The sequence below is a fragment of the Notolepis coatsorum genome (assembly GCF_963971535.1).
Source record: "Notolepis coatsorum genome assembly, chromosome: 8".
Lineage (NCBI taxonomy): Eukaryota > Metazoa > Chordata > Actinopteri > Aulopiformes > Paralepididae > Notolepis > Notolepis coatsorum.
The window spans coordinates 100,365,390-100,388,532 of record NC_140172.1 but is presented as its reverse complement, the minus strand read 5'-3'; positions in this window follow the sequence as shown (position 1 = coordinate 100,388,532).

The following is a 23,143-nucleotide window of genomic DNA, read 5'->3' as shown; positions in this document are numbered from 1 at the left end:
TTGCATTGGCAGGTTTTGCCCCCGTCTGGCGCCCAACTGGAAAAATATTAAAGGCACTATAAGTAGACACCGCTACACATGTGATATAGATAAAGATATTGTTTAATTGTGTATTGATTAACTTTACATTTGCGCTTCATTACTTTACAAAAGTTATACTGTCACATGGGTCTAATACAGCAATGGATTATGGGTAAATGCAACGTTAAAGCAGTGCCAATGTAAGACTGACTTTACATTAAACTAATGACAATAATATAGTATAAAGTAGGGTATTATTTGGACTAAAGAATGGTGTTGTCTCACCCTACTCGCATGTTGAGGGAGAGCACCATACATTATACACTGAGAAACCACGGCCGAGAGTGAGCTCTCCGGGAATAACCTCACTTAACCTCACTTAAAAATCATAAGAAGTTTTTTGTCTACACTGATGGAAATTCAAGAAGAAGAAGAAGAAGAAGAAGAAGAAGAAGAAGAAGAAGAAGAAGAAGAAGAAGAAGAAGAAGAAGAAGAAGAAGAAGAAGAAGAAGAAGAAGAAGAAGAAGAAGAAGAAGAAGAAGAAGAAGAAGAAGAAGAAGAAGAAGAAGAAGAAGAAGAAGAAGAAGAAGAAGAAGAAGAAGAAGAAGAAGAAGAAGAAGAAGAAGAAGAAGAAGAAGAAGAAGAAGAAGAAGAAGAAGAAGACGTCGCCGCCGCCGCCGCCGCCTTCCGGTCTGACTTCCTGTGCTAACGGTCTAATCTACACTGCTGCCACCTGTCGTCACGCAGCCATTTTGTATAAATAAAAAAAAACGGAAATACAGGGAAATATTTTTACCGGAGGACGGCGGGAGAGAAGCAACAACAACATGGCTTTCCTAGAGAAGTCGGTTATATTGTAAGGTTTTGTAGAAAACATTGTACTTGGAACGCAGTGCTCGTTTGAATGAGATGCGAAGTGGATGCACGAGTCCACGTGTTTTCTTGGATGCTAGTAGCAGTAAAGTCTTTTGGTTCAATAAAGTATATATATATTTTTTTTTTAACTTAAATTTTTATTGAACATTTATGACATACAACACAACATATACAATAACATCAACAACACTATTAAACAGACATAAATAATAAAGAAAAAATGTAATACCCAAAAGACGAAAAATTTAAAATACTGACTTAAGCAAATATTCACATACATAAATAATGAAGTGGAAAAAACATAAAACAATTGTCATATCTTAAACAAAAATAAAATTAGAAAACATTAAGTGTGTGACATGGGTTCAGAGGCCCTCTTTGAACCTCTTTCCTCCTTTACCCTTCGCCCTCTTGTGATGTATTTGGTTCTTCCTCTGTGATGTCGTTTTTGTTCCCCTTGTAATCCTCCCACTTTCCCCATCTTTCTCCAAATTTCTCTTCCTGTAACCTCAGCATGTGTGTTATCCTCTCCATATCCTGTATCTCTTCCACTATTCCTACCCATTGTGCTATTGTCGGTGGGTCTTCTTTGTACCACAGTCTTGTTATTGCTTTTCTGGCCGCTATCAACATTATCTTTATTAAATATTTGTCCCCCCCTTGTATTCCCTCGTGTGTCAGGTCTCCTAAGTAAAGCACCAGTCCTGTTTGTGGTAACCCGTATCCTAATATTCTGATCATTGCCTCCCCTATCTCCTCCCAATACCCCTTCAGCTTCTGACATCCCCAGAATATGTGTGTGATTTGCCCCCTCCTTCCCACACATCCTCCAGCATGCTCTTTGTGTTGGTGCATATTTTCCCTTCAGCTCTGGGGTTATAAAGAATCTGATTATGTTTTTCCATCCAAACTCTTTCCATATCCTCGATCCTGTTGTTGAATGTTGCACCTCGCATATGTTCCCCCATTCCTTCCCTGTTATTCCTATCTCTAGTTCTCTCTCCCATTTCTCCCTTATATAATCGGTCGTGTGCCCCTTGCTGGTCATTATAGCCCGGTACAGTGCTGATATACCCTTCCTTTCCCTCCTTCGTATGCCCTTACTATCATCCTAATTATTCCATTCTGTTCTTCTTCCTTGTCCCCTCTTATTTATTTATTATAGTAATCTCTAATCTGTAGATATCTGAAGTGGTCCTTGTTTTCTAGTCCAAATTTCTCCTTTAATTTTTGTAGTGTTTGCATTTCCCCCTTCTCTATCATTTTGCATATCGCTGTTGCCCCCCCCCCCCCCCCCTCTCCCACCTTCTGAATCCATGGTCTAACCTCCCTGGTTTGAATCTCTTGTCATGTGCTACCCATCTCAGAACCCCTGACTGCTTCTCCAATTTGTGTGTTTTTACTACTCTGTTCCATATGGTCAAGGTGCATTTGGTGATTGGATCTAATAGTCCCTCTTTTTCTTTAAATAGTTCCCTATCTCCCACCAGAGCTTGTACCTTGTATCCCTCCCCTTCTTTTTCAATGTCTTTCCATCTTGCCTCATATCTGTCGTTACACCAGCACGTCACTGCTCTCAGTTGTGCTGCATAGTAATAATCTTGTAGGCTGGGTACTGCCATCCCTCCCTCTTCCTTTGGTAGTTGTAGTGTTTTATATCTGACCCGTGGTCTTCTCCCCGCCCATATGAACCTCGATATCAGTCTGTCCCACTCCCTGAATTGATTCTGTGGTATTTGTATCGGTAGTGACTGGAATAGGTACAGTAACCTTGATAGTATGTTCATTTTAATGACCTCTATTCTTGAATTGAAGTCCAAGGGCATTACTGTCCATCTCTCTAAGTCTCTCTTGATGTTCTGATTTATCTGTGTATAGTTCGCCTCAAACAGTTTCCCCACCCCTCGTGATGTTCACCCCTAAGTATTTAATCTTGTCCATGTCCCATCTTATCCCGTACTGTTCCCTAATTTCCATCGTTGGGGTATAGTTCTATGCTAAGGTCTGTGTCTTTGTCACGTTTAGTTTGTATCCTGAGTAGTGGCCATATTCCTTCAGTAGATCCATCAGTGCCGGGAAGCTCTTGTCTGGTTGCCTCATGTATACTATCACGTCGTCCGCAAATAGGCCTAGTTTATATTCCGTTCCCTTTATCCTTACTCCCTTAATGTCCTCGGTCTGTCTGATCAGTTGTGCCAGTGGTTCTATGAAAACGGCGAAGAGCGTTGGTGAGAGACAACATCCCTGTCTGGTAGCCCTCTCTAATCTGATTCTATCCGTCAGGCTGCCATTCACCTTAACCCTCGCTGTCGGTTCTTGATATAGCGCCTTGATCATCTTCATCGCCCTCCCGTTCAGTCCGAACCTCATCAATGTTTTATATAAAAATGTCCAGCTCACACTGTCGAATGCTTTTTCTGCATCTAGGCTAATCAGTACCGCGCTACCACCTTGTTTTTGTATCTCCTCTACTATGTGTAATGTCTTTCTCACGTTGTCCTGTGTCTGTCTCCCTTTAATAAATCCAGTTTGATCTTCATCTATAATGTCTGGCATAAACGTCTCATCTCTGATATTATCGATGTATACATCTTGTAATCCACGTTGAGTATGGACACAGGTCTGAAACTACTACATAATTCTCTATCCTTCCCTTCCTTCGGTATCGTGGTGATTATGGCTTCCTTCCACGAGGGGGGGGGGGGCATTTTGCCCTCTTCCATCGTTTGTCTGAACGCCGCCCCTAACATGGGTGCTAATTCCGTTCTAAATGTCTTGTAGAATTCCGATGGGAATCCGTCGCTCCCCGGAGATTTGTTGTTTTTAGCTCTACTAATTGCCTCTTCCAGTTCTCGTTCCGTAATTATTTTATTTAATTCTTCATTCTGTTCTTTCCCTATCGATGGTAACTAGCTTCTCCAGATATGCTTCTATTTCCTCTTCTCCCGCTGCTTTTGGCTGTGTGTATAGTTTCTAATTGTATTCTCTAAATGTCCTCTCTATTTCAGCTGGGTCCCTCAATATTTCATTAGTCTTTGTATCCCTTATTGTGTGTATCGTGTTCAACTTCTGTTGCGTCCTAATTCTCCTAGCCAACAGTCTGGTCGCTTTTGGTCCCCCTTCATAGTACGTTTGTTTCATGAACCTCGCTTTCTTTTCTATTTCCGTCAATAATTCCCTATTTATCCTGGCCTTTACTTCTTTGATTTCTCCGAGCGTTTCCTGTTCTTTTGATATCTGGTGTCTCCCCTCTAGCTTCTTCAGCTTCCCTATCAGATTGTGATATGTCTCCGTTCTGGCCTTCTTCAGCATTGCTGTCTTCTCCATCAATTTCCCCCTTATCACCACCTTCAGTGTGTCCCATAGAATGTTCGGATCTACCGCCCTGTTGTCATTTTCTTCCTTATACCTGGCTATCCTCCTTGATCTGACTCACCACCCCCTTGTTATTTAATATTCCTACATTTAGTCTCCAGATCGTGTTCCTCCGTCTCCCTTCTAGATCTACTGTCAGATATATGGCACTGTGATCCGATATGTCTGCTACTCCTATTCTGCTCTCCCGTACCCTGTAACTGTCCCCAGTTGTCATCAAAAAGTAGTCTATTCTCGCATATGTCACGTGTGGGTGTGAGTAATGTGTGTATTCCCTGTCCATGGCGTGCATCCCCCTCCAGACATCTGTAATTCCCATTTCCGTCATCTGAATATTCATATATCTACTGATTGGTGCCCGTCCTTTTCTAGTACTCGTGGTGTCTAGGTCGTGATTCAGTACTACATTAAAATCTCCCGCGCATATCAATATCCCTTCTAGTTCCATCACTATCATATCAAAAATGGTCTCATATAAATCCCTCTCACTCTCTGGGGGTGCATAAACATTCACTAACGTAATCATTTGACCCTCCATTTTTCCCTTCACCAGAACAAACCTTCCCTCGTCTCTTACTTCCTTGATCAATTCAAATTTGACTGTGTTTTTGATTAACGTGATTACTCCTCTCCTCAGGTTCCGTTTAAAGGAACTATAGTATGCATTTTCATATCCAAATCTCTTCAGTTTCTCATGATCCTGTGCTACCAAATGTGTCTCCTGCAGAAAAATCACTTCCATCTCACTTTTTTTACACTTCAACATCACTTTGCCCCTCTTTATCATATTATAAATACGTTTAACGACATCATTTTTATACCTTTAACCATTGTCATCTTTCTTCTTCTTTCGTCTGTCAGTCCCCCCCATGTCACATTCATTCCCCCCTCCGGTTGTAGCCTCCGCTCTCTTCACCGAATACATATAATGATTAACATAAATAAAAAACATAAACTTTACATAAAGTGCTCCCAAGGCGTTCGGGGGGTCCCTGTGTCCCCCCCCGTCCCCTGCTGGTGGGTGAGGAGTAATTGCTCTCCTAGTGAGAGGCCTCCTCCTGACGGCTTGGGGGTTTGAAACCTTTACCCCCAACCGCTCGACCGCTCGTCATATTTGTCCAGCCTTCTTACTGTTTTTATTGTTGTCGAGCTCCTGGTCAAAAGCGCTCTGTCCTTCATTCTGATCAAAGACCCCCATTTCCTAGGTCCCTCTCAATGTGGCTCATATGTTCCAATGTCCCTCCTTCCTCCCAAACCCGTGTGTGGTGTCTTCTGTGTACCCCTTTTTACTTTCTTTTCCTCCCCTCTATTTTCTATGTGATGTCCATTTATCCCCTTAATCCCTTCCAACTGTGTTACTCGCAGCGTGTGTCTATGTATTTGTTTCAATATGTTCTGTGTTCCGTCTATCATACCTAATTATATTTCCATTTATTTCCTCCATCAGCATGTGTATTATGTGTCCATGTATACGTTATGTTCGTTCCTATATCCTGCCTCTACCTGGGAATGTGTGTTTATGTATATGTTATTTCAGTTTCTATATTTTGTCTCTATTTGGATAGTTTTTTCAATCTCTTGTGCGTGTACTCATCCGTTCGTCTCCTGCCGCCTCCTCTCCCCTCCTTCTCCGTCTCTGGCCTCCTCGTCCGTCTCCGCCTTCGGTCTGTCACGTCTCACCTCGGCCTTCTCCTCTCTCCTCCCTCCTCTCCCGGGTTTCGATCTCCTACTCTGGTCCATCTGCGTGCTTTCTCCAATCTCTGCTGCAGGCTCAGCGTCTGGCCCTCCTGTCCCCTTCCTTCTCCGTCCTCCGTCATCTGCATCCCCCGTCGCCTCATCTCCGCCGCCTCCCGCGCCGTCGCGTACGTCACAGTCCCTTCCTTCCAGTGAATCCTTAGCGATGTCATGGGTGATTGGAATTTCATTCCGTTTTCTTTCAGAATTCTCTTCAGTCCCGCGTAGGACCTGCGTGTTATTGCTACCGCTGTCGAGTAATCGTGATCAAACGACAGTCTTTTCCCCTCGATTTCTATCTTCTTGGTCCACGCGGTTCTGAGTATCAATTCCTTAATCTCAAATCTCAGAAAGTTAATAATCACTGCCCTCGGAGGTCTGTCCGGTTTCGGTCTCGGAGCCAACGCCCTGTGGGCCCTCTGTATCTCCATTTTTTCCAGTCCCGTCTCCTCCAGTTGTTCCTTGATAAGCTTTTCCACATATTGGGTCACCGATTCCCCTTCGACTCCTTCTTTCAATCCCCATATTCTGATGTTATTTCTCCGTGACCTCCCCTCCATGTCCGATATCTTTGTCTCCATCTGTTCTTGTTTTTGAATCGCACACGTTAATACCTCGTGTATCTCTGTGTTCCATTCCTCCGCTTGCGCCGTTCTAGTCTGTAACTCGATTACGTTTCTGTCCTGTTCCGCCATCTTCTCATCCACCCTTTTGAGTTCTGTATTCATTTCACCTCTGAAGTCCTCCTGTTCCTTCCTCAATTCCTCCCGTAACTTCCCAATATCGTTCCTTATCGTGTCCGTGTTCAGTTTTATCGTCGCTGTTATGGTCTCCAATATCCCGGCCTGCATGACCACGGCCCATCCTGGCATTCCTGTGTCTGCCTCAGTGGGACCTCCCCCTTCTTCCGCCTGTCCCTTCTCAGCTTCGCTTCGGGGGCTCTGTTTCTTCAAATTCTCCTCTTCTCGTGTGTTCTCCATTTCTCTTTCCTTCACAAACGTTATCTCTTCCTTACTTCTCGTGTGCATCTTTTACTTTTAATCACTTTTCGGGTCTCTATTTATCCGTTTTTTCGCTCATTTGACCAGGAGCTCTACCGCACGTGTGTTACCCGTCTGCTCTCATACCGGAAGTCCTCAATAAAGTGTTTTAAGGTGTTCACAAACTCAGCTGGGCTATGTAAGGGATAATGTATAGCTACGAGGTCAATGTCACAAAATAATTGACCGACACAGAGTTTAGAATACCGAGGCGCCCCGCCGAGGTGTTTTAAACGTAGTGAAGGTCAATTATTTTGCGACAATGACCGAGTATAGGCTATACATTATCCCGCTTATTACATGGCTAACTTACTAACAATATACCTAATTAATTTTACACCATCGACAAGACGAGATCAAATGCAGACGCAGTTGTTCTGTGGCTCTGTCAGCCCAAATAAAGTGATTATTATTATCGCCGGCAGCCGGCAGGTGTGTCTGATTGCACTGATGCAGTGTGTGTCAGTGGGCTTGATTGCTGCAGCTGCGAAAAGCAATAATCACCGTGGATTATTGCGCGTTGCCCATGGCAGCGGTCAGTTATCGAAAAATTATTCACCACTGTCAGGGGCTATTGACTAATCACAATCGAGCACATTTCGGCGAATGTGAAAACGCCATGTAATAATGCTATATAATTTAGGCTATACTATAATATATAATGTTATATATTATATATTTTCCTAAAACGTTCAAGCTAATTGTTGGTTTCGATTCTGGTCACATACATTTTAAGAGCTAAGCCTAATTAAATTGGCATGTGTGGACACATTTAAATTGGTGAACTGCGATCATTTGGACATTTTCCTACCCCTCCAAATGTATCTTTATAATGCCGCGCTACCATTAAAGCTCTGCGCTGAACATATTTAGTAATTAATAACGAACTCCATCCGTGTAAACCGACCAACCTGTCCGTTGGAAGTCACCTTGGACAAACGGCATCAATGCGCACGCATGCAGTACATGTTGTTTGTAGTCAACTTTACACTGAACGTTTTGATATTCGAGGTGACAAGGTCATAGACAACAAGGAGCGTAACTAATTAAAAACGATTTATTATTCGTAAATAAACCAGTAAATAAAATCTCAAGTGCAATTTAAATAGTGTGGGCATATATATCTATGTTGTGTATGTCATAAATGTTATGATGAATTGAAAATGGGGGACCCTGATGTAAACAAGACGTAAGTCTTTCTCTGGTCTGCATCCCCTTAACAATTGTGTGTATTGAGCCGTACTGTATTGTACCCATTCTGCAAGTTTTTTCTTTTTTTTTTCTTTTTTTACTTAAATTTTTATTTTCAGTTTCTTGATTTGCAAACAAACATCCACGTACAACATTACAATTGGCGGTCAAAATTATATTATACAATTCGACAGATAAGAACTAAAAGATATAGCTGATAGTAGAAAATAATATCAAAATCAAATGAAGAGTTGACCTAAAATAAATTAACTAAAGGAGAAAAAAAAAGGATATAGAAGAATAAAGTGACATGTGTTCTTTGGTACCTTCATAGTTCATTTTCATTTCTATTTCTATTTCCCTTGTCTCCTTTTCACTCCTGTGATGTTGTTTCTTTTCTTCCTATACTCTTCCCACTTCTCCCATTTTGACTCAATCTTCTCGTCTTGTAGCCTCAGCCTATCTTGGCTGCTACTAGTAATATCTTAATAAAGTATTTGTCTTCCCCCTGAATTCCTTCCTGTGTTAAGTTCCCTAAATACAATACTTGGCCTGTCTGGGGTATTTCATATCCTAGTATTTCATTTATTATCTCTCCTATCTCTTCCCAATAGTTCTTTATTATCTGACATCCCCAGAATATGTGTGTGTGGTTTCCTGTCCACATTTTCTCCAGCATGGTTTCTGTGTTGGTGTATAGTTGCCCTGTATTTCTGGTGTTATAAAGAATCGAATTATGTTTTCCCACCCAAACTCCCTCTATATCCTTGACCCTGTGGTTGTGTGTTGTCGTTAGCCTCATAGCATAATTGCCTAAGTCATTTTTCAAGACTTTCGGAAAAGAAGAAAAAACTAATTTTCACACAAGTCACACGAGTGAGTTAGGCAGAAAGAAATGTTTAAAATAACAAGGTTCTGATTGGCTGAGGACACAGCCACTAAGCCAGGGTGGTGCAGCAGTGTGATGAGAGTAGAGTTAGGCAGAAATATCAATTTGGTCAAAAAATTACTTAGGCAATTATGCTATGAGGCTAACATGTTATACCATTCTTCTTCTGTTATCTCTTTCTAATTCCTTCTCCCACTTTTCCTTTATATATGGTTGTGATGTCCTTGCTGTCCATTATTGCCTGATATAGTGCTGATATCCCCCTCCCCTTCCTTCCTATGCTTTTACCATTATCCTAATTATCCCATTCTGATCTTTGTCTTTGTCTAGTTTTATTTCCTTGTTGTAGTAGTCTCTAATCTGTAAATATCTAAAGTGGTCTCTATTCTCTAGTCCGAATCTTTCTTTCAATTTTTGTGGATCTCCCCTCCTTCTATCATTGTACATATTGCTGTTATGCCCCCCTCTCCCATCTGTGCTGCATAGTAGTACTCTTCTAAACTGGGTATTGCCATTCCTCCTTTCTCCTTTGGTAATTGTAGTCACATATCTGATCCTTGGCCCCCCCCCCCCCCCCCCCATATGAATCTTGATATCTGTTTATTCCATTCCCTGAACTGGCTTTGTGGTATTAATATAGGTGTGTCAATATCGCTGTAGGGTGCCTTTTGGTGTCCTGTACATAAATAATAAATTTGTCATGTCAATTTAACATAAAAATTACTATGAAAGGGTTTGGTATATTGGGCTAAGTCTTTATATTAATTTAAAAAAAGCATTACCTTGCTCTTTAAATACATTTTCCAGATTTTTTTTTAGTTTTGTATAAGAGGATGCATGCTGTTTTGCTATGTCCCATGCACTGCTCATTCCATTTCAATGTGCGTAAAATATAGTCAAATCCAAAAAATAATTATTTTTGTTTTCATAATATTATTTAGTTGAATAAGATATTACTCAACTTAAGTGTATTATCTTATTTAACAAAATAAATATTTGTATTTATACTAAAAAAATAGTTTGTGTGTGTCCTTTAAATGATTGTCCACCCTGTCATATTGGGGAATCCGCCCCTTTAAGAAAAGGCCATCCACTCTAGTGACATCACAACAACAGTTTTTTCCTCTCTTCAGTGGCGGGAAATTCAATGGCTGAGGTGAATGTGTAGCTGACTTTCCTATTGACACATTTTCTTTCTATAAGTTAGCTTACTTGCTCTGACCAAATGTCCACCCTGTCAGCATAAAATATGCTGGAAGTGATTAGAATACAATATTTTCAAAATATGTAAGTTTAACTATACCAAATTATCTTCAACAACCAGACTAGCTAGTTAGCTAGTCGCAGTTTGTTGTAAGCTAATATGCTAACTGAAGCTCAAAATGTCCACCCTATCGTTGTCCCAAAATGTCCACCCTGTTGGCCACTTAGACCCGACAGGGTGGACATACACATGACAGGGTGGACATATAGTTCATTTGTAGATGGATGTTAATTTATCATCCCTTTGATAATGGACTCAACCACACACACACACTAGGTCATATTAGTCTATATTATTGCTTGTTGGGTCAAGTTGTATATTAAGTGTAGCATCATTACGCATTAATAAAGCCTTAATAAACATGAAATAACTACTTTTTTCTTCCCTGTCTCTCTAACGCTCTAACTCTAATGTTATTAAGCATACTGTCATATACGGAAGTATATAAGATATACTTCTTCCGGTTTAGCTACAATATGTAGCGCACGCGTCTGGTAACAGCTCCGCTCCCGTCAACGTTAATTTCGTTCAAAAACATTATTTTAACAAATACCAATGAGATTAAACCACATCGTATGTATTAATAGGAACTTCTACTAACTATATCAAAAGACATAAAGACTCAACATGGATGGTAAGGATAAGAAAAAGGTTGGAAAGAAACACGAAGCAGCAAATCCAACGGCGACGATTGAGACACGTTCAAGAAAAACAACAGGCGACGCGGCGGCAGATCCGTTGTTGACAACCCCCGATGAGAATATACCGGGACCATCGACGAGAGGGAGACAATAGAGGACAACATAACGGGAACGACAGGAAAAAGTACCGTGAGGGACAAAGCAGAGGATTTTGAGAAGATAATAGCCAACAAATCCATCGCTCCCATCACTGCACCTACAATATCAACTGACACAGGCAGTGCAATTACTCAACCCGACTTCAACTCTCTGTGTAACTGAGGGGTACAATTCCCTGACTGTATTAAATAAGTATGGTATCATTAAACCACTACTGTCTTATGTACATTACTACTGGCCATACAGTACACAGTTATATTAGATGAACACTTCCACAATGACACGGTTCCACACAAATCTTGGTTATAATAATATTTATTAGCAGCAATAATAGTAGATTACATTACTTTACTTAGAGTCGCGCTTGTAAGGCGAAGAATGTGCGTGAGTAAGTCAAGAGCGTAAGTCCATTATAATATTACGCAGGAGATAATGAATACCACCTGTATCTTAGGAATTATATCTATGGTACACTAGTAGGGCAGCGGGAGATACTAGTAGGGTCCCTCCGGTTGTAGGCCAGCAAGGGTAGAGGATTTGTCGGTAACGAAAGTCTGGGTCAACGAAGAATAGGGAGACTCCAGGTACAGGAGACAGTGCAATAATCTCTTGATCCGCAGACGAATAACAGCTATTCTCCGGCATGCAGCTCCGCATGGAAGAAAGCTAGCCAGCCTCAGGCGTCTCAGAGGCGGGCTCGACGTTGCTCCTCACAGGGTAAATCCCACACAGTTGTGGGTGTAGACGATTCTCCGCTCCATCAGCTACAGGACCAAAGCAAATATAATCCAGCCGAAAAGGGCTATGCAGTCGTCGGGTAGGTTATCCAGTGTACATGTCCACATGGTCCTCGTCTAGGGCTCCTTGGATGAAGGCGCCAGGGTAAGCTGCCCAGCCTGGATAAGCACACTAGCTGGTACGAGGAAACGTTGGTGATGCTGGTCACTGTAGAACGGTAGCCGCACGATACACTATACATAAATAGACTATTACTGAATTAATAGAATAGGTCGAACTCGACGGTACAGCGTTAAACTCTGATACTTCAGCTATCAATTCGCACGCGGTCTCAATGCTCTATTTGGGGCCAAACCGGCCCTACTTCACCGCACGTTGTATCGTGGGTGAGGCTTCACTTGGGTAACTCGAACTAGGTTAACTAACTTCTGTATTCACCTGCGCCGTATTTATACGTTAGGTGAACAAACTAGTACCAGCCTTATTCCTGTCTCGTATTCTTGCGCAGAGCCGTTCATGTCCAGGCATGTCTTTGGCGGTGACTTTGAACTAGACCTTGGGGGTATGGCAGTGGCGCCTAAGGGACCGCTGTCCAATAGGAGAACGAAATATTATGGTCTGTACTAGGTAAAGGGATATTCCGTGTATATGTACAAAGAATACACAAGGGATATCAGACGATATACAAATATTATGCAATATATATCAAGTAGTAAATATATATATTTGGTTTAATCTGATCCTTCGTAACACTCTGACTATCCTGATGAAAGAACAGATGGTCGCTTTCAAATTACACGTCGCACACATCGATACTAAATTCGAACACATCGATGCTAAATTCGAAGAAGTTATGAAAGCGGTCGCTGTACAGTCCGTGCGAATCACGACAGTGGAGAATACGGTGACAGAAATTACACGGGTAGTCAAAGAGAACGAGAAGAACGTCAACGATGGATTGACAGAGTTAACGAAGGAGATAAAAAAGGTGGAAGAAGCATGTCGGATAAAAATACAAGAAGTCAAAGATGAAGCGATGGAGAGGCTGCTCGAGACCCAACGTTACTACAGGCGAAATAATATCCGCATTGTGGGACTTGATGAATCAGTCAATTGCACAGACGACAAGTTCCCAACAGTGTTAGCAGAGATTTTGGGCAACAACATTCTAACCACAGAGCCGATAGTGGACCAATGTTACAGAATCGGTACTCGAGAACAAAGAGGCAACGGTCCAAGAGTCATCATTGTTACTCTGCGCAAGACGGCAATAAGAGATGACATCATCAGAGTTGCACGCAACCAAAGGGGTAAACTGAAATATGGTGAAAATTCAATATTCTGGGGTGCTCCAGTAGCACACCATGTTACCGCGCTGCGTCGCGGGACTCCGTGCTGCGTCACGGATCTGGTTGACTCCGAGTTCGATTCCCGGACTCGCCGTCATTTGCCGAATGTCTCCCCCTGCTCTCTCTCCCGTTTCACCCTACAACTGTCGGTCATGCTTGACCAGAAAAGCGATAAACGCTAAAAAATAAAGTACAAAAAAAAAAAAAAAAAAATCAATATTCATCTACGAAGATCTATGCAAAGAGGCCATCGCTCAGCGTTTCCCCTACAAGGAGGTGATGCAGAAATTGTTCAAGTGTGGCCTCAGACCAAGGCTAATATACCCGGCACTATTATCGATCGTGGGAAAAGACAGCCGGAGGGAAGGATTACGCACGCCTAAAGACGCCGAGGAATACTTGAATCTACATGGAGCAGGTCCCCCAGGGCAGAACGCAACACTCTCGCACCAGATAAGCCTACTCATCTCTCTCTTTCTCTTTGTATTTCAGTATTAGAATGACTTTACCACGACTCAACAAAAGTAGCAGATGATATGCATGCCGGCAACACCAAGGCACAAGGCTTATAATATGGTTCGTAATGCATTATATTTACAGACTTCTGGTCTCCGTGGAGACAAGAATATATCATTGACACTGTGAACAATCTGGAATATTCTGGGCTCATCGCTCGACTGCTCTGGGACACTAAAGGCGCTCCCATAGTCCAGCAGACTGTACACAGAGCAGACTCCGCGGACGTCCGCGCGGACTCTTGAGCTTTGATCTCAGCGGACAGCAGACCCACAGGTGCGACGCTCCTATTTTCTGAGGCGCGGACATCCGCGCCGCTGACTTGGTGTCACACAAAACGCTGCTCGGCGTTTTGGTTGACATCGAACTGCATTTAATGTGACGCCGCACGAGCGATTGGTGGCGCGAGGAGAGAGATGAGCCCGTGAAGCGCGCTCTCTCTCTCTCTCTCTCTCTCTCTCTCTCTCTCTCTCTCTCTCTCTCTCTCTCTCTCTCTCTCTCTCTCTCTCTCTCTCTCTCTGTCTCTCTCTCTCTCCCTCTCCCTCTCTCTCTCTCCCGCTGATAATGTTCACTCTGATCTGCCAGTACAGTAGAACAGACAGAATTGTGGGAAATGTAGTAAAACTGGTGCGAGAAATGTAGGAAATAGACCGCGGACGTCCGCTGAGATCTGCTCGACTATGAAAGCTCAAAGAGCCGCGCGGACATCCGCGGAGTCTGCTCTGTGTACAGTCTGCTGGACTATGGGAGCGCCTTAAGGAATATCCCGAAAATACAAGTAGTCAAGAACCCTGGGTAGGAAGATCATTCTGGAACATAACAGCAGTCTGTTTGTATATACTAGGGTATTCTACAACCTTCTAGAATATAATGCACCATTACAACGAAGGCCTGCAACTTTAACATTAACATCCGGTGTGTATAAGCATATGATCAATTGACTGAAGTTTAATCAGGCCTTGATAAGGCTTTAAAAAAAATCAGCCACATCTAAATGTATGAGCACAACAAGGTTATTCTAATAATTTAAATAATCACTCCACTGATTTAGAGATTGACACAATGTAGCTCTAAAAGTCTCTGTTTTTCTCTTTTATCTATGTATTCAATTTTATTCTAGTGGTTTCTCCACGTTGAGTTTTATTTTAGCTCTCACTCCCTTTTTTTTTTATCTTACATTGTTCTTTTCTATTTTTCTTCATTTTAAGGTGTTAGTGTTTGTCTACAATCTTTTCCTTTTTCTGATGTTTCCTACATAAGTTAGTAGAAGGTTCAAATGAATATATCAATGAAGGTATTCTTTTTTTTCATTTTTCATAATATTTTACTACATTAAGGGAAGGCGCAAGACCAAAAGCGACATTCTATTGAATTAGAATGAAAATGTTAGATCCTATGGCAATTAGCATAGGACGAGTAGGATTACAAAGCTCAGTTTGGGCAATCCGGTGGCCTAAGGGAGGGAGTCATACGCGGAGGATGTGTCTAAGGAACACAGGCCTGTACGACTCTCTGGGAGAGGGGGAAAAAGGGGATTTTTATTTGTATATATATATGTTTTTAAGCTCGGCTCTCAACGGGACCTCAATAATTGGATGTACATCTATTGTAGCTTTGCACTCCAGAAGCATTACCAAAAACTACACTACAACATGTATAGATTATGGCTAGTTTGAATATAATGATATGGAACACTGGTGGGATAAATAAACAACACAAACGCAAAAGCGTGCTCACACTGATGAAAAAGGAACATGTGGACGTGGCTCTACTAAGCGAAACGCACATTTTAGAGGAAGACATAGATACGTTAGCGGACTACACATATCATAATATTAGTCACTCTTCTTTTGGTACGAGAACTCGAGGTGTAGCCATAGTCGTTAGACGTAAGTTAAATATTGAATTAAAGGGAGTATGGTCGGATGCAGATGGTCGTATAACTATAGCTATGATTGTACACAATAACAGGAAAATAGTGTTGGCAGCGGTATATGCCCCAAATTTGTACAAAGAGGGTTTCTTCTCTACACTAACCAATGCAATGTTAGACCTTCCCGATTACTCATTTATAATAGGTGCAGATTTTAATGCCATTTGGAATCCAAGGATGGACAAATCTTACCTCGCCTTTTCCAGCGAACAAAAGAATTCATCTAAAGCATTAAAGGATTGGTCAAAGATTACAGGTGTAAATGACTTATGGCGATCACTTAATCCCACGACCCGAAAGTACTCTTGTCGATCTGCGAGACATAACACATTATCCAGAATAGATGTCTTTGCACCCCCGAGACTATTTGATAAATATGAAGTGGAAATGATACCCAATGCAGATCAGATCACTGTTATTTACTCCTAAAAGGAACATTTGGCATACTATCTTCCCCAGCCCCAAGATGGCGATTTAAATCGATGATGCTTAATAACAAGGAATTCATTACACAACTCAAAGAAGCTCTTATAGTATTCCTACGGGAGAATGCAAACTCGGTGCAAGACCCCAGAATAATATGGATGTCAGTAAAGGGAATGATCAAGGATTTCACTGATAGCTTTTCCTCAAATGCGCAAGAATCAATGCACAAAACTGTCTGAACTGGAAACGCTTTACTCAACGTTATTTAATTCTCTAAAATACAACAACTCAACTCGACTAGAAAATCAAGTTAACGTACTAAAAATAGAGATCAATGCCATATACAGACAACAATCGGAAATACAAATACGCAGCACAAGACAACAGCAGTACTTCCAAGGTTCTAAACCTAGTCACCTATTAGCCATGCGATTAAGAATTAATGCAAAATTTGCAGATATAACTACCATTAGAGCACAACAAGTACTTGAAACAGACCCTGAAAAAATAAACGATACATTCAAAGAATTCTACTCCGACTTATATAAATCAGAAACGACCTTCGATCAAAACAAAATGGACACATATCTTAATCAAATTATTCTCCCTAAACGTTCAGAGGATGACGCTAAACAGTTAGAAACACTGATCACACTAGAGGAACTCAAGAAGGCCATATCCGAAATGCAAAGTGGTAAGGCTCCTGGAAGAGACGGTATCCCACCAGAAATGTACCTTTCTTGTTGGGACATAATTGGACCCTTATTACTAAATATGATCTTATACTCAGTCAAGGAGGGGAACTTCCATAAAAACGACAATATTGCACTCATAACAGTCCTTCTCAAAAAAGACAAAGACCCCACCGAGTGCGGTAGTTACAGACCCTTAAGCCTCCTCGGAACCGATATCAAACTGTACTCTAAGGTATTAGCCATCAGATTACAAAAGCATATGACGTCTTTAGTTCATCCGGACCAAACTGGCTTTATAAGAGGCCGCCTGATCACTGATAACATAAGACGAATACTGCACGTACTAGATGCCGACAAGGACGACACCATACCTAAGGCGATGCTGTCCCTGGATGCTATGAAAGCCTTTGACAGGCTGGAATTGTCGTATCTTTGGGCAGTATTAGAAAGGATGGGGTTAGGAAAAGGATTCATTGATATGATTAAAGTATTATACAAAGACCCATCGGCCATGATTACAACAGGTACAATCATCTCCAAAATCTTTCCGGTATCACGCTCAGCCAGACAGGGTTGCCCTCTTAGTCCCGGACTATTCGATCTATCATTAGAGCCTTTAGAACAATATATAAGACAATCCCAATCCATAGAACCAATCGTAATCAAGGGCACACAACATAAAATTAGTTTATATGCGGACGACGTAATATTGTTCATGCAAAACCCCAACACCACATTGCCTCATCTGCTCAAGTTGATTGAGAACTTTGGTGATTTATCGGGATTTAAGATAAATTGGCCGAAGTCGGCTTTCCTTCCACTTAACACCCCTGCAAAAAAAGATATAACCCTCCCAGGAGAGATACCTATGGTAAAACATTTTAGATGCTTGGGAGTGGAAATATTCCCCACCATAAGACAAACGGTGAAGCACAATTACACAAAAATCCAAAACAAAATCAAAGACGACCTTGATAGGTGGGCAAAACTTAAAAACTCAGTACAGGCACGGATATCAATAGTTAAGATGGATGTACTACCTAGAATCAACTTATTCAGTTCAATGCTACCGTTACCCCCTCCAGAGGGTTACTGGAAAAGATTACACTCCACATACAAATTTATTTGGAATAACAAACCACCACGTATAAAAAGATCCACCGCACAGAGAAATAAAGCAGACGGTGGCATGGCATTTCCAGATTTTTTCCACTATTTTAAGGCGTACACATTAAGACCATTGACAACATGGTTTGACCCCCAAGCATTAGTATCCTGGAGAAAATTAGAAGAAAACATAGTAGCCCCACATAGACTGAAGGACATAGCATACACTAAACTACCAATCAAGCACTGTGAACGGAAATTTGGCCCCATAATTACCCATGCGATCCGGATATGGCGTGAAACACAAAAAAAATATCCTAACCCACAAAAATGGCACAATCATACTCTCTTATTCAATAACAATGCACTCTTAATTGAAAAACGACCTATAAGATTCCCTATATGGGAAGAGCAAGGCATACACTCATTAGGGGATGTTTTTAACAAACAGGGTTTTTGTAGTTATGGAGAAATATGCAAAAAATGTAATCTCACCATGTCCACATGGCTTTTTTACATACAGTTACGGCTATGTTTGAAGTCTCACGGTGTTCCATTAGACATACCAATTGAACACCACAGATACCACAAATTCTTCTATGAAAGAGAGACATCGAGAGGTTTTGTTACAGATTTTTATCATCAATTACTAACGTCCTCGTATGAAACCCTCCAACTAGACTCTGTCTGGAGGAGGGATATACCAGACCTGGAAAGTGACTTTGATTGGCAAGGAGCCTGGGCAAATGTCCGACTTACATCAAGGAACCCGGACCATCAACAAATCAATCTTAACTATATTCACAGGACATACTTGACTCCTATAAGACTGAACAGAATGGGTCTTAAACAAGACTCCAAATGCTCCCAATGTACAAACGGGGACGAATGGACATTTATGCACATGTATTGGGACTGCCCACCAGTTAAGACATTCTGGAAAGATGTGACCCAACAATTATCAAAACTCGTATCTTGGAATATACCTGTACACCCCTCTGTATTACTATTGAATGATGTTTTTGAGTTTGCAGTAAATCCACAGCTAAAGAGATTAGTTTTATCGGGTATCACAGTAGCTAAAAAGCTGATCGCATCACGCTGGTTTCAACCGGAAAAAATTTGCCGGAAAGTTTGGTTTCTTACATATCTCGATGTGATTTATCAAGAAATATCTACAGCAAGAATTCTGGGTCTCAATGAATCCAAAATGTCAATGTGGTTAGAAGTGGTGGAGAGAATAAAAGCTAGCTTATAATGGTAGTGTCTGGTTAGGAGCGAGGGATAATGGAGGTACTATCCAAAGAGGGGTCCGGGAGGGGGGGGTTCGAGCTGGAGCATATGTGTGTAGGTTTTTAGATAACAGGTATTAGGGGTATATCCTGTATAAGACATTGGTATAAATGGTAATTTCGTTGGATATACACTGTATATTAATGCTTGTGTATCTTATCGTGTGTTGTCATGTTTGTTTATATGTGTGTTTAAAAAAAAATATATATATATATATATATATACGTGGGTAGTTCTAAGGCCTGTGCATTGATCTGGAGTTACATTGTTACACTGAACGTGAATGAGTCAGTGGGTTACTGCATACGGAAGTTGTCAATAAATGAGGAGAGCTCGCACCAAGTCAAAGCCTCCAGACGATTAATCTACATGGTGTCAGAAGTAAAGTAGACAGAAATGGCAAAATTTCACCCGCCGGCGAGTTTTCCTTTCGACAAACCAGGAGAATGGCCCGATTGGAAGTAACGTTTTGTGAGATTCAGAACGGCTACCAAGTTGGATAAGGAAGATGGTGCCATGCAGGTTAGCAGTCTGATATATGCTATGGGAAGCGAGTCGGAGAATATATTCCATTTGTTTGTATTTGAAGAAGTAGCACATGGAGATGACTTTACAAGAGTGCTAGCAATGTTCGATGACTACTTTGTACCGCGACGGAACGTCATACACGAACGGGCATGTTTCCATCAACGAGTGCAGAGAGCAGGAGAAAAAGCAGAGACTTTTATTAGGGCTTACATTGTGATTTTGGCGCGAGCAAGGATGAGAACATCCGTGACAGAATCGTCGTTGGAATCATCGACAAAAGTCTCCCGTAAGTTGCAGCTGACAAGGGACTTGACACTCGCTGACCATAGAGATGGTCAGGCAGTCTGAAGAGGTTGCTTCGCAGATCAGCATACAAGGAGAGACAGCCGGAGGCCGGGCAAGGTCACTCACAACAAGCACTACAAAGGCAATGGCCGCCAGGGTAAGCCACAAGGGGGCGACAGAGGACAATGTAGACAATGTGGGAGAGTGTGGCACAGTAGAGATGAGAACTGTCCATCTAAAAAGTCCACATGTAATACCTGCGACAAAGTAGGGCACTGGAGCAAAGTGTGTAGGAATAGGAAAGCAGTACGTGAGTTCAGAACAAAAAAAAGTGCAGCAACAACAGCAGCACTCCGGGTCAGAAGATGGGTACTACATGGGGGAAGTGAGGAAAGCAGGTGGGTCGCCAAATAAGTGGGCCGTCAAGGTTTTGATGGGTTCCACACCGGTCAAGTTCAAAATCGACACTGGGGCGGATGTGAGCATCATTTGTGAGGAGACCTACCACTCACTCATGCCAAACAGACTGCCGGAGCCTGCGAAAATACCACTGGACAGCCCAGGTGGCGAGCTGCAGTGCATAGGACAGATCCAGACCACTGTGACCTACAAGGGTAAGACACACCCACTCACAGTTTATGTCATCCGGGGGCCTACAGTAAACAACCTACTCAGCAGGCCAATATCAGTGAAAATTTATCTAGTGAGAAGAGTGGAGGAAATGGTGAGCAGCAGCGGGAAAAATTAACATTTGCAGGCAGGCATGGGACATTACAAACTGAACCAGTAAGAATACTGCTGAAAGATGGTGCCCAGCCGTATGATGTATACACAGCGCAACGTGTACCTCTCCCTATGCTGCAGAAGGTCAAGGAGGAGCTTCAGAGGATGGAGGGGAACGACATCATCAAGAGGGTGACACAGCCTACCGATTGGTGTGCACCCATGGTGCCGGTCCTGAAGAGCACAGGCAAAGCCAGCATCTGCGTGGATCTCAAGAGGCTGAACGAGGCTGTTAAAAGAGAACAGTACACCCTGCCCACTACCGACGAGATCACAGCAAAGCTAAGCGGGGCCACAGTCTTCACGTCACTCGATGCCGCCAGTGGATTCTTCCAAATCCCGTTGCACCCAGACAGCTGTAAACTCACCACCTTCATCACGCCGTTTGGCAGGTTCAACTTCAAGTGACTTCGGGATCACAAGCGCGCCTGAAATCTTCCAGAGGAAGATGATGGAGACCCTGGACGGGTTAGAGGGCATCGAGATCTTCATGGAAGACATTCTCGTCTATGGGGCCACAGAAAAGGAGCATGACAGTCGCCTGGAGGTGATGCAGCACATAGAGACGGCTGGCCTGAAGCTGAATCGAGAAAAGTGCTCCATCAAGCAAAGTCAGCTACGGTTTCTCGGGCACATCATCGACCAGTCCGGGATCCGGCCTGACCCAGCGAAAGTCGAGGCTATTTGGCAGCTAGCGCCGCCAACAGATGTGCAGGAGCTGAGGAGGATGATGGGAATGGTGAATTATCTCGGCAAGTACGTCCCAGACCTCTCAACAGGACAGCCGCTGTATGAGCTCCTGAAGCACAAGAATGCATGGACATGGAATCATGCCCAGCAAGCAGTTTTTCAGAGGATCAAAGAGCTGTTGACCACAGCACCAGTACTCGCCTTCTACGACGTGAGCAAGCCCACCGCCATGTCTGCCGACGCAAGCAGTTACGGGTTAGGGGGCGTGCTACTTCAACTTCATGGCGAGCAGTGGAAACCTGTGGCTGCTCAAGATGCCTCACCGAAGCAGAAACGCACTACGCCCAGATAGAAAAAGAAGGTCGGGCGTGCGAGAGGTTCGACCGGTACCTCAGTAGCATGGCCCAGTTCAAGCTAATAACTGACCACAAGCCCCTTATACCTCTCATTAACACTCGCAGCCTTGATAATGTGCCTCTCCGATGCCAGCGACTCCTCATGAGGTTCAAGGCGGTGGCAGAGTATGCTCCTGGAAAGACGCTGGTCGTTGCAGATACTCTGTCACGCAGCCCAATGGCCAACACAGGTGCAGACTTGGACACACAGCGTGAGGTGGCATGCTATGTGGCTAGTGTAATGGAGGGGATCCCAGCGTCTGCAAGCAAGATGGACGAGATCAGAGCGGCCACAGCAGCTGACGCCGAACTGCTGTCAGTCGCCAGACTCATCAAAAAGGGATGGCCTGAACACCTAGCCGAGGTGCCTATCAAGGCGAGACTGTATCTCCCAGTGAAATCGGAGCTGTCAGAGCTAAATTGACTTGTCCTAAGAGGGAACGGGTTGTTATGTCGAGACAGATGAGAGGAGAGATCCTTCAGAGAGTGGTATATTCCATTGTATGTTCTATGGCAGTGGTCACCAACCTTTTTAAGCCCAATATCACTTTTTTTTTGGTGAAGGCAAGATCTACCTATTGAAGCGTTGAGAGAAAAAGACAGCCAAGATTGTACTTTAAACTAAATGACTTTTATTTGCCTGTATTCTAATTACATGCAATGCTTTGGTCCAACATTAAAACGTCAAAGTAGAACTGTAAAATATGTACTTTCTCATATTATTAACATTGACAAACATATTTAGAATTAGAATTTTATAAAGTAGAACTGTAATGTGTACTTTCTCAGTCAGTGCTAAGTGCAGTCATCTTATGCAGCATCACTTTTCACATCAAAACAAAAGTAGAACTGTAATGTGGACACTCATATTATTAACATTGACAAACATATTTACAATTAGCATTTTATAAAGTAGAACTGTAATGTGTACTTTCTCAGTCAGTGCTAAGTGCAGTCATCTTATGCAGCATCACTTTTCACATCAAAACAAAAGTAGAACTGTAATGTGGACCTTCTCCTATTAACATTGCCAAACATATTTACAATTAGCATTTTATAAAGTAGAACTGTAATATGTACTTTCTCAGTCAGTGCTAAGTGCAGTCCTCTTATGCAGTATCACTTTTCACATCAAAACAAAAGTATAACTATAATGTGGACTCATATTATTAACATTAGAAAATGCTAATTGTAAATATGTTTGTCAAAGTAGAA